The 13,964-nt window shown below is 36.9% G+C and overlaps 1 protein-coding gene across 6 annotated transcripts in view; it reads right to left on the reverse strand.

Annotated features, from left to right (window-relative positions):
• Positions 1-13,964, reverse strand: part of STARD13 (StAR related lipid transfer domain containing 13) — a 111,147-nt gene that overhangs the window by 87,599 nt on the left and 9,584 nt on the right. The window lies entirely within an intron of this gene.

Here is a 13,964-nt window from a genome sequence, read left to right on the forward strand (position 1 = left end):
CAACAGAGACTTTTACACTTTAGGGCTTTATTTTGAGGACAAACAATAATATCTTATCATTTTCAAACATGTTTGAGTTACTGTTCTGTCAGCCTACTGATAATAAATCCATATAATAAATATCGAGTAGGAGAGATCAGTTTGAAAGTATAATCACACAATATTTTGGAACCTTTCAGATAAAAAGTACATTATTTTTCAATTAAATTATTTCTTTTTCTATTGCAGAAACCATAGGTCAAATGAGAAGCTATGAACTTTCAGAACTGATTCAACACAAATGGCAATGCAATGGAGCTATAAAATGTGAAGGTAGTAAGCTGAGGGCAAATGAAAATGAAAGAAAGAAAAAAAAATAGTCTATTTAGTAGTCTGGCTAGCTCTAATACAGCATATAATCAGTATTCATATGAAACAGACAATATTGCAGTCAAGAGAGACTGATACAAGTAAAATTTTCTTTTCTAGTGAAAATTAGGATTATATGGAAGGACATATAATGCGAACCACTAACATATTTAAAAATAGGATGAGAGAGTGTCATCAACCCAAGGGCCAGGTTAGGTACTGGGACATATCCTACAGGGAACAGCCACTCTTCTCCCCAAAATCATCTCCTACAGTCAAAGACCTGGCCACTGAATGTTTATTTATTTTCACATTTTTGAACTGTCCCTCTTTCTCAGAGACCGACTCTGGGCGGTGTACAATAAAATGTTAAAATATAGAAACAGCACGTAAAAATCAAAAAATTAGAATTTAGAAGGAGGTGAGGACGATTAAACCCTGTTAAAAACTTGTTAAAAAGGCAAAGAGAAGGCTATCAGGCACTAACCGACCCCATGGTTGTGTGTTCCTTTGGACTCACTGTCATAAGTAAATGCCTTATTCTATAACAAGAGATATGTATATATGTACAGGATATTAAGAGTTAATTTATTCCTCCTCCTTTAATGTATTCATATGTAATCACCCCCACCCTTGACTCCTCCCCTTTGATATAAATAGAGAATGCTTTTACCTCATGCTTGCTTCTCACTATAAAAATCTGACAGAACAAGTAGAATGCCTGTTATGAATAAACTCTTCTTTAACTGAAGAAAAATACTTCTGAATTTATTATTGAGTCTGATCCTCAAAATATTGTAACAAACTGGTAGCAGTCGATGGTTGAACTGACTCAATAAAATCCAACATGCCTAAGAAAGAAAACCTCAAGAACAAAAAAGAAAGACCCAACACCAGGGCAAATGATAAAGAAACAAAAACAGATCACAAAATGATCGACGAACCAATAAATATAACAATCAAAGAATCTGAAGATAACACCACAGACATCGAAGAAACAGCAGATGAAACCGACAACCAAGAAGAGAACGAAATAAAAGACAAAGACCTCAGATCGGAGATACTGAGGCTAATAAAAAGTCAAAAAGATGACCACAAACTCATCGCGGAACTCCGAGGCTTCTTGGAAGAAAACGGAGCAGCGAGAGAAAAAGACATTGAAAAAGCCAAACCCGAAAATACAAAAATGGTGAGCGAACCTACAACGAAAGAAAAAATGACCAGAAGCAAGACCAGAGGTCCCGCTCAAAATTTTGAAAGGCAGCCATCTTTTCTTCAACCGGCCACAGAAATGAACACGGCTGAACCAATCAGAATGCAACATTCAAAAACTCTGGCGCGAAAAAACACAAAAAATAACAAAAAATATATTTATTCTTCTGAAGAGTCAGAAACAGATACAGACGAATCATCAGAAGGAGAGCACTACGAGGGAGCTACAGCAAAGAGAACCTCTCCCAGCGGCTTCAGCAGAGAAATGACCAACGCGCATGCGCAGATGAACACAGAGAACTACAATGAACTTTATGAAGAAGGAGAACCTCTCAAGCTCATCAGCAGAATACCCACACCATTCTGCAATTTTCAACATCTACAGGACCATGGACTACCCACAGTTGTAAGTAGTGGGAATAATAATATTGGGAATCTACCCAGTGATTTCCCAAAACTTAGAATTGATGGCATCAACTTACAGGAATGGTGTCAACAAATTCAGGTTGTCTTTATGAAAGAAAATTTATTATTTTTTATAACCAATCCTCCCAAAAGACCTTGGACTCTAAAAATGGACTGCCTGCATCACAGAGCATTCTATTTAATAATTTCTAGCATATCACCTGCCATGTACTACAGTATTAAGCATAATCTTACTGTTTCAGAAATAATTCAATGCATGTTTAAATTGTTTCACAGTGAAAGTGTAGCAACAACCACTAGGATGTCTAAAGATTTCTTTTCAGCCAAATTAAGATCTGGAACCACCATAAGTGAACATTTAATATCCTTAAACAAAATCAGAGCAGAATTACATCTAAGAGGAGAAATAATATCAGAACAGACAATGAAAAGCGTTATCCTTAACTCATTAGATTCATCATGGGATAACTACATATCACACTTAGACTCAATCAATCTAGGATACTTATCCATAGAAAGTCTGTCAAACAAGTTAATAGCTGAAGATAATTTGAGGAAAAGTAGATACAATGCATACACAGAACACAGACAGGCAAAAAGAGTAGCCTTCCAAGAGAATCACCAAAAAACAATTGAATGTTACAATTGTGGATCCAGAAAACACTCTAAGGGAGATTGCCCCATGTTTCATAGGGAAAGACAAAACCGTGACTATAGGGGTAGATATCAAGACAGGCAATCATCTATTGATAGATACAGATATAGGGACTCCCCAGACTACAGAGAACGCAGAAAGGATAGAGATAATTCAAGGGATAGGAAATCAGGATCATTAAATGGATTAGATAAACATAACGATGTCATCACACAAAAATCAAAAAATAATGCTTGGCTCATAGATTCAGGGGCGACTAATCATACAACAAATAACAAGAAAATACTGTCTTCATTCACAAATGATAAATTTGTGATAAGAGTAGCCAATCAAGAAAATGTTCAAGTCATAGGGAAAGGAAATGTAAATATACCTGGTTTGGGTAAAATAGAGGGGGTATTGTTGATACCAGAAATATCACATAACATACTTAGTGCAGTGAAATTAAGCCAAGATTTCAACATAAATATAATCTTCTCTGGAGGAAAAGCAATACTAGAAAAGAATGGGACTAAATTGAATAGTGTAATTATCGAAGGGGGTCTACCCTTTCTTGTAACAGAAGATAAATGGTTGCATAACATTAATGCAAACACTGATGACGAAATTAACATAGACAGTGAACATAGTAACAACAATGACAATGAAGAACCCAAAACACACTATAATCACAAAGACACACCCACTAGTGATACACACAATAACAAAAGGCCCAATATAGGCAAACCAATTCATGATGAATGTGCACACATGTTGCATAGAAAATTGGGACATGCAAGTTTCCCTGTAATACAAAAAATGATTGAACATGCTGATGGCGTTAAAATAAAGGATTGTAAAAACTATTTAGAATGCTCAGTATGTAAATCATCAAAACTCAGAACTAACCCAAAACCAAAAAGGGCAACAAGAACCTCTAACCAAATTTTTGATCTGGTACATATGGATCTGGTTGGTCCATTAACACCATCCATCACATACAAAAAAAGATATTTCCTAACTATTGTAGACGACTATAGCCGTTATGGATTTGTTTATACTTTAAAACACAAAGATGAAACTTTCCAAAAATTCAAAGAATTTTACAAACGTGTAGAAACACAACACAATATCAAAATAAAACGAATCATGACAGATAGGGGATCCGAATTCATGTCTAAAGAATTCTCACAATGGATAAAAGACAAAGGAATGCTACACTTCACGACTAGCCCATTTTCTGCGTTTCAAAATGGTACAGCAGAACGAAAAAACTCGACACTGCAAACCATGATTAGATGTACATTAGAAGATGCTGGTTTAGGAAAACAATTCTGGTCAGAAGCATTACTATATTCAAACTATACCCAAAATAGGACCTGGTCTAGCATACTAAATAAAACACCATACGAAGTGATGTACAATAGGAAACCTAAAATTTCACACATGCACATATTTGGGGTTACAGCAGACGTACACATACCAAAACAATTAAGGCGTAAGGGAGATAACGTATCCAGAAGGCTTAGATTCATGGGATACGAAACAGGCACAAAAGGATATAGATTCATTGACAGTAATAACAAATTCATAGTCTCAAGAACAGCAGTGTTTCATGAACAGGCCAACTGGTCTAAGATACATCTTAACGAGATAATCCAAAATACTAAACCAAACATTAAACAACAAGACAGAATAGAAAGAGAGAAACATGAACATAACACACATGATGACAAAAACAAAACATGGACAGGTAACCACACCAGGATAAAAACAGATTCATTAACCAAAAAGGAAGCAAGATATCTACACGATAATGAGAGCATACCAATAAGAACAATCAGGTGCAACAGAAACCAATTACCTAATAAGTATAAGGATTATATAATGTGTGTGAATGACGAGATACCAACACCTAACACATATGAGGAAGTGCTAAAACTTCCCATGGAAGAAAAAGAAAAATGGGAATTAGCCATAACAAAAGAAATGAACAGCTTGCGTGAATTAGGTGTATTTACACCAGTCCCTGCACCTAAGAACAAGACAATTATAGGCACCAGATGGATATTCAAAATCAAAGATTTAGAAGAGGGTAATAAATTATATAAAGCTAGATTAGTCGCACAAGGTTACGCTCAAAAATATCCTGAGGATTACACTGACACATACTCTCCCACTGTAAGAACTGAAAGTGTTAAGACAGCTTTAGTCATAGCGGCTATACTCAATCTTGATGTCTTTCAATATGATGTGCAGACTGCATACTTACATGCAAAACTCGACAAAGAGATATATGTAAGGGCACCTCATAGCCAATGTACAAACAGATATGAGATCTGGTTACTTAACAAAAGCTTGTACGGATTAAAACAATCCGGCAAGCGTTGGTATGAATGTCTTGTCAGCGTGCTTAAAAATATGGATTTCAAAGCCACAACTGCAGACAATTGCTTTTTTGTTAGAAAGGAAGGTGAATCATTAGAATTTGTGTTAATCTATGTGGATGATATTTTGTATATAGGCAAACATAAAGAAAAGAAAGATTTATTTGTATCCAGACTAAGTGAACATTTCTCTTTAAAGTCGCTAGGAAGGGTAAACAAATACCTTGGAGTTCAAATCAATAAGACAAGAAAGGGATTCAAATTATCTCAGAGAGATAAAATTATAGAACTTCTGGAGAAATGCAATTTAAGAGATGCCAAACCTTGCGATACTCCTATGCAGACTGATTTTTTAAGGAATATGGATGAATTTTCGCCTGAATTCGAGAACAATACATTGTATAGATCAATTATTGGTTCTCTCTTGTATATATCTAATTGGACCAGGCCTGATATAGCTCTGCCACTTAATTTATTATCTAGACATGTAAGTAAGCCACTTATGTATCATTGGGAAGCAGTCAAACGAATACTAAGATATCTAAAGCACAGCATAGATTTCTGCCTACTCTTAGAACCCAATAATATTAAAGAACCTATTATCACCAGTTACGCTGATGCAGACTGGGCAGGTGACATCAAATGTAGAAAGAGCACCTCAGGTTATGTATTATTTTTAAATGGTTGCCCAATATTCTGGTACACTGGGAAACAAGATTTAGTAGCGACTTCCACTACAGAGGCAGAATACGTCTGTTTATCTAAAGCCTCAAATAATTTAGTATGGTTTAATGATTTATTATCTGATATTTGGAAAAATCCAATACTACCATTTGTCATACATGAAGATAATAAGGCAGCTATAGAAATATCAAGATCTGACGCCATTGGTCAAAGATCCAGACATATAGATATCAAATTTAAACACGTCAGACATTTATCTCAGGATGGATTCATTAAAGCAATCCACTGCGAAACCTCAGAACAAATAGCTGATATATTAACTAAACCTTTACCTTCTAAACAACACAAATACTTGACATCAAAATTACAAGTACTATATAGCTCTGAATCCGAATGCAATCATTGTTATATATCGAATCGGCATTTAGAGGGGGATTTGTCATAAGTAAATGCCTTATTCTATAACAAGAGATATGTATATATGTACAGGATATTAAGAGTTAATTTATTCCTCCTCCTTTAATGTATTCATATGTAATCACCCCCACCCTTGACTCCTCCCCTTTGATATAAATAGAGAATGCTTTTACCTCATGCTTGCTTCTCACTGTAAAAATCTGACAGAACAAGTAGAATGCCTGTTATGAATAAACTCTTCTTTAACTGAAGAAAAATACTTCTGAATTTATTATTGAGTCTGATCCTCAAAATATTGTAACACTCACCACGCAAAGCCACGGGATCATATCAAAAGGCCAGGAGAGTGAGGGCCTACCTTACCTCCAGAGGGAGAATATTCTACAGGTCAGAGAAGGCTTTCTTCTTCCTAGATCCTGCCAATTGAAATTGTTAACCGATAGAGTCTGCAAAATACCTTTCCTGCCTGACTGGATGGGATGGGCCAATGGGATGAAGACTGTTCTAAAGATAGCCTGGCCTCATGCTAGGTACAGCTTTATGGGTCACAACCAATACCTTGAATTGAACCTGAAAGCAAATTGGCATTCAATGCAGATTGCGGAGCAAAGGTATCACATTTGTCTTCTTTGGACATCCAAAATTGCTCACTTGGCTGCATTCTGGACCAATTGAAGCTTTTGGATACTTTTCAAAGCTAGCCCCATGTAGAGTGATATCTTCTTCCATTGTAAAATCACACTGTATTTTTCTATGCATAAAGAATTGCATTAAATTGTGTCCCTTGGCACAGAATGGCCTACTATAACAGAAAAGGGCAGTCACATTCTCCATCTTTGGAGAGTTACAGTGCATTCATTCTCTGAGACTAGATGAAGAATGGTGTTTTTTCTCCCCAGTTAAGAAAGATACAAAAAAGTATATTTGGATAAAAGGCAGAATCCAAGATGGATTGGGAATTTAAAGATTAGAAATGGGAATCAAGAGGAGCATTATACTTGCTGTGCATTTTTTAGTACTCAGCAGAGAGATTTTATGAGAGAGTCAAACTTTTTTATTTCCATTCTCATTAAGGTATTCTGAGCAGGAACTGGAAATCTAGCCCATTTAGTTCAAGTACTACATCACAAACTTAAATTTTATCCAGACCCAACAGACGATTGTCCATTTTCTGCTTGAATATATTAATATCTCTCTATTCCATCCAACTGCTGTGGTCAAAATCTTCTAAGCTTCTAAATCTTCTAAAATTTTCTAATATATCTTCAAAGTAGGGAAGGCTCTTAATAAAAAAGGGGAGGAAGGTTTCAGAAGGAAGAAAAAGAGGGGAAAAGATCCTTTTTGCTGTGAAAATTTTGTCAAATCTATATTTCTGCTTGGGGTAGCAAATGCATTTCATCTCTGAAGTTTTCCTAAGCCATTTACGGCTGGCCCTTGTTGACTAAAGAAATACAACTACTGTATATAATCTAATTTAGCAATACAGTTCATATGTATTCTGCAGTGGTGAAATTCAATTTTTTTTACTACCGGTTCGGTCGGCGTGGCTTGGTGGGCATGGCAGGGGAAGGATATTGCAAAATCCCCATTTCCTCCTCACTCCTGGGGGAAGGATATTGCAAAATCTCTATTTCCACCCCACTCTGGAGCCAGCCAGAGGTGGTATTTGCCGGTTCTCCGAACTACTCAAAATTTCCGCTACCAGTTCTCCAGAACCTGTCAGAACCTGCTGGATTTCACCCCTGGTATTCTGTCTCATACTGTGAATTTGTACATTACACTGACTAAGAGAACTACAACTGCCTACTGGCTTAGCCTTCTGTAAGATTCTTTATAAAATATATAACACCTCATGGAAAAAAAGGGCAAGTAAAAACTGTGTTATAAAAAGTAGCCATATGGGAATGTAAGTAGAAGAACAAAGAATAAAAATAAATTGCTAAATGTTAGTATTGGAAACATATAAATATACTGCAGGAGAATGGAATTAGAGCTTTTTTGTGCTGTTTTTCCCCCTGTAAGAACAGAAAATAAAAAATAGGATGATTGAACACATGAATTTGGCTATGGAAAAGGCATCTTCTTGTCACTGCTTGTTAATGCCATTCCCAGAAACTCTCCTAACACCTTCTATTTATTTTATTCCAACAGCCATGCATAGACAAAGGAAGCTATTTTGAGGGCATGTTGTCTCTTTGTCACTTGGATAATGTTTTCTACATGGAGGTTATTTTAGACGCCAAAGGGAGAAAGGAAAGAAAACAGCTGCTGAGAAAAACTCATTTCATTCCATCCAATTTTCTCTGCTGCTGTTTTGTTTTGATCAAAGAATGTTGATTGTACAAAGTAAAAGTAATTACCAGGCATTTGGGCATTTCCTTCTTGTGCCTGAATGAACACCTCTATCATTTCAAGACATGCTTGCTTAAATTTACATTCTCTCACCTTGTCTTTGGATGTAGCCTATGCCAAATGTCCACCTTCAGGAAGGATGGAAGGAAGGATGTGGTAGAGTTATTTGTTAATACAGGTGGTGCAGAGGTGGGATTCACCTACCTTCCCTACCAGTTCACAAATGTGAGCATGCACGTGGGCCACGCACATGCGCAGTAGTCACGCATTACGTCCGGGCGGGTGGCTGGAGCCTCCTGTAGTCGCCGCTACCAGTTCGCACGATCCGGATAGAACCGGCTGAATACCACCAATGAGATGGTGGTAAATTCAGAGTCCTGCTAGAGTCCATTTGATTGAATACACTAGACCAGGGGTGAGCAATTGTGGCTCTTTTACAACCTGTGGACTTCAACTCCTAGAATTCAGAATTCAGACAGCTTGGCTGTCTCAGGAATTCTGGGAGTTGAAGTCCACAGGTTGTAAAAGAGCCACAATTGCCCACCCCTGCACTAGACTAACTTCAGAGGTTACCCCTTGTTTTTTGTTGGAAAGAGTACCTATTTGCATCAGTGGTGGGTTGCCCACAGTTCGCACCGGTTCTATAGAACCAGTAGTAAAACTGGTGGGAGGCTCCGCCCACTGACTCTGACATCATCAAAATGCTTCTGCGCATGCAGGGCGCAGTTGCGAACCAGTAGTAAAGGTAAGTAGAACCCACCCCTGATTTGGATCTGATGCCAATCTGTAATTGGTTTTCTTATAGGGAAAGATAAAAATCTGCTTTTAGAGTGGTTCTCAAAATGAGGCTAAATAAAAATGAGGCATAATCTTGAGATGCTTAATAGAAATCCAGTTTTTGGAAAAGTTCTGGACAGAATTTATAGGACGAGAAAAAATTATATCATTTCCAGTCTTCAGTTTTTATGTTTTATAGTCACAGACGATGAGAATTATTCTAGCATGAATCTCTGAAGACCTGCTTGCCAGCCAGTGAAGCCATTCAAACCTATATCTGATTAGAGAAATAGTGCTTGTTTTAGAATGGAGTATGAGTGCCTTACATTGGAATACAATACATAAATGACTCTTGAAGTGGCAATGCACAACTCCTTTGTATTTCAAGAATACAAGTAAAGTTACTTTACATTATGGTCGTATTCATGAAAAGTCGGCTAAATGAGGCATTTGTTAAACAAGGACTACCTGCACAGTTACAACTTATGACAGTTTGCTAAAGTGACCGTTCGAAGTTACAACAGCACTGAAAAAAGTGACTTGTGACCATTTTTCCCACTTATGACTGTTGCAGCATCCTTATGGTCAAGAGCCTGGTGGCGCAGTAGACTAAAGCACTGTTATTAACATCAGCTGCCTGCAATTACTGCAAGTTCAAATCTCACCAGGCTCAAGGTTGACTCAGCCTTCCATCCTTTCTAAGGTAGGTAAAATGAGGACCCAGATTGTGGGGGCAATAAGATGACTTTGTATAAAAAATACAAAAGTATGGAGGCTATTGCTTAACGCATTGTAAGCCGCCCTGAGTCTCCGGAGAAGGGTGGCATATAAATCAATTTTTTTAAAAAAAAATGTGATTTATATTTGGATGCTTTGACAATTGACTCACAGTTATGACGGTTGCAGTGTCCTGGGTCATGTGAACACCTTTTGCAACCTTCTGACAAGCAAAGTCAACAGGGAAATCAGATTCACATACGTAACAACCGTGTTACTAACAACTGCAGTGATTCACTTAACAAATGTGGCAAGAAAAGTTGTAAAATGGGAGAAAACACATTTAACAAATTTCTCACTTAACAACATAAATTTTGGGCTCAATTGTAGTCATAAGTTGAGGAGTATCGGTATTCTTCTTTCGCAGTGGCTACTCACTTTTATATACATATTCACATTCATTCAGTGCCCATTTATTCTTCATACAATATCCTCTTGTCTTAACACACATACTTCTTATGTTGTTCATCTCTAGTGCACTCAACTTTTCAGCTTCAGCTGATATACCTAACTCTCATTTTTGTATAATAAAGCAGGCAGAAGGACATTCTTATACACAGCTATTTTCATTTATTTCAACAAACATTTATTCTTCATAACTGATCATATTAATCACCTGCTTTCTATGAGCACTTATAATCTTCTTCAAATTTATCCACCTATTAGTAAATATTCTACTATAGTACCCATATTCATTTACTTGCTTTACTTTTTGCCATTTATGTACACTTTTGGTTGCTTATTCAATTTTCCTTGTCATGTCAGCAATCAATCCATACTTCTCTTGTCATATTCAGTAACCAATCATCAATGCCATAGCTGTGTAAAACTTTCCATAATTCAATCTATTCATTTTATCATATGCTTTCTCTATATCAATACAATATAAACATTTTTCAATGATCTGCTGAGCCTTGCAGTGGGTAATAAATCCAATGAATTAATGTGTATGTAATGTTTGTTTCAATACCACTCTGACATAACCATTCCTCTCCAAATCTTTAAAATACTTTTACCATCATTCTCTCATTTCCATTTCATTCTAAATCATTCTAAAGTCTTTATTTGTAATTCATTTCACTATCCCTATGGCTCCTTGTTTGGCTCAAAAATAACTGCTTGGAAATAATTACTATTAGAATCGATCAAGCTTTCAAGTGAAAAGGTTTATATATATAATGCAATATACTGATGGACTGATTATGTGCCAACAGTCAGCTTTGACTCTGAACAACCACACAGATAGACCCTTTCCAGGGAAAGTGCAGCATGTATAAACCCCCAATTCACTGTGCAGTGCTTAAGTGCCTCAATGGAAAATATGGGCAAGGAAACTTAAAATATTGAAAGAGGAAATGGAAGAAGCTGTATCCCCTTTTATCTAAACTATGTTTAATATAAAGTCTATACTACCTCTCTCTCTCTCCTTCTCTCTCTCTATCCATCCATCCATCCACCCACCTATCTACCTACCTTAGATTTGGTTTAAAATAGAAATAGACACCCCACCACCACCAATCTCCTATTTTAGTCTCCCTAAACCTTCCAAAATCACACATTGAAATTTGGTATCCAAACACTTACTCCCTTCTTCTCCTTTGCTAGCCCCAAGCAACATGTGGGATCAACACATTATTGATCATTGGGAAGTACAACAGGTATATCCTTATTGGAACTCAGTATTTGAGCCTATGTGATTCAACCTGTCCTCGACCAGGAACTAAACTTTGGGCATTTGCACGTTATATAATGCAGTCATCTCTATAAACTTAGCAAAAAAGCTTGTAGCAGGAGCAATATGGATATGGATTATCTGTAAGTGATGTACACTATTTCATTTTGAATTTTCAACCTAAATAGAAATTCAATAATTCCCATATGCCCAAGGGGGGACTTTTTCAGTAAATATTCCCATGCTTTTACCATCAGGATGCAATATACAACTGTGTGGTTTATACCTGGTAGGCAACTCAGGTATAAGCCACACAGGAGTGGGCCTGCTCCATCAGAGCTGATGTCACATTAGGTGCTCCATGATCTTTCCTAAGAATCTCACAAGAAAGGAAAGTCATTGGCCTTCAGGATGAAACATTATCTGGCAAAACAAATGTAGATATTCACTTACTGCTGTTCTATCAGTAAAGGCTGATGAGGGGAATCAGTGCAAGATGATAGGGAATCTACAGCCTCCATCCCTTTTGGTGCCTGGATTGTCTGACTCCTGAAAATAAGCATGTCATTTATGGCTGGTGACTTGGATGCCACAGATTTTATTGCAACTTTGTGGAGGAATCAAGTTGTTGTGAAATTGGATGTCAAATCACTCATTCATTTTAGCCATCAGAAAATTCCATTAAAGTATCTTACTATCCTTTAGGTACCAATTGATGGCACAGAGATTTTAAAAATGAAGGGAAATGGAAAAGTAAATATAATAAAATGAAAAATGTTGATGAAAAAGCAAAAGCAATAAATTGTGGATGGAATAGCCCTGAACATGAGATTGAACTGAGTCACACTGTGAGATGGGCAATCTCCAAATTTGATAAACAAACAAACAAACAAACTGATACTAGAATCCGTTCTTGTTCTACTACTGCACTGAATAGGTCAAAAGTATTAATGTCTAAGTAGTCGATTCTACTGCAAGAAAATGAGAGCCTTAAATGAACTATCAGTTCTGAATAGCAAGAATGGGACTGACAGAAAAGAGACTGAGAGACCTCTAATCCTTTCCTGTCATCTAACATCTGCCACCTGACAGTCCTAATTAAGCTTCTGTTAGGCTGAATTCACTTATATTATGTTTAATTTCACTTTCCAGTACTTTTTCAAAAAAGCAAAATCAGCATGAAAAACTCTACTTTTTCCTCCTTTGGTAACATCAGTCCTCCGATGTCTAAGGATGACATATGACCCTTTCTTCTAGCCTATATCTTCAAGTACTACAAGTACTGATACACTCAAAATATTATGTTTTCTGTAGGCAGAATACACGCAGACGAAAATGTCGTGTTGTTGATAATTTACTGTATTTTACTTCAGACAAAGGAAATTGTGCTTGTAGTCCTTCAATATCATAATTTTACCATAAATTGAAAATACAAAATTCCTCCACTCATTCCATTTAGTTTCCTTGCCAAGTACATTTTTGTACATCAACTGCACATACATTTTCTCTCCTTCTTGGCATTTTCCCACCAGCACGGAGTCTGCTTTTTTTCAGATCAATTGAGTGTTATCTATAGATGTGTCAGGAATTGACTGACTGACTTGTCACCTGAACCTTATATCATGTGCTATGAGACAATGATTGGCTAAAGTCACCCAGCTGGCTTACATGCCTAAGGCAGGACCAGAACTCACAGTCTCCTAATGCTTGGTGCCTTAATATTTAGACCAGGTGTGTCAAACTCGCAGCATCATGATGATGTCATGTGACATATCGGGACATTTTCCCCCTTTGCTAAACTGGGTGTGGGTGTGGCCAGCACGTGATGCATACGGCCTGCGGGCTGCTAGATTAACAGCTCTGATTTAGACCAAACAGGCTCTCAATTAACCACACACATATATTTTATTGATATGTGATCAAGGCTTGGGCTCAGTCATTATTCTTCCTTCTGTTCTTCTAGGCTACCTGAGAGGAGATCAGATATATTTACTAACCTGACTAATCTGAATGTAATATATTATCTCCAGGCTGATGCATGCTACAATAAGTGTTAAGTAGTCTAACAGGGGCACACAGCATTTTTAGCTTAAGCTTGGGAGGCATGCCAGAGATTGTACTCCTCCTCGATACAAGTACAGCCAAGACAGAACTGGGCAGGGCCAGGACTAAAATTAAATTTAATTAATGCAATCTAATAATTTCCCCTTCATCACATTACAAATGATAACTTAGTGGCAACATTTGGAAAGGCTCAGAGAGTCATTACTCTAAATCA

The sequence above is a fragment of the Pantherophis guttatus genome, chromosome 5 (assembly GCF_059756535.1).
Source record: "Pantherophis guttatus breed Tessera chromosome 5, ASM5975653v1, whole genome shotgun sequence".
In the NCBI taxonomy this organism is placed as follows: domain Eukaryota; kingdom Metazoa; phylum Chordata; class Lepidosauria; order Squamata; family Colubridae; genus Pantherophis; species Pantherophis guttatus.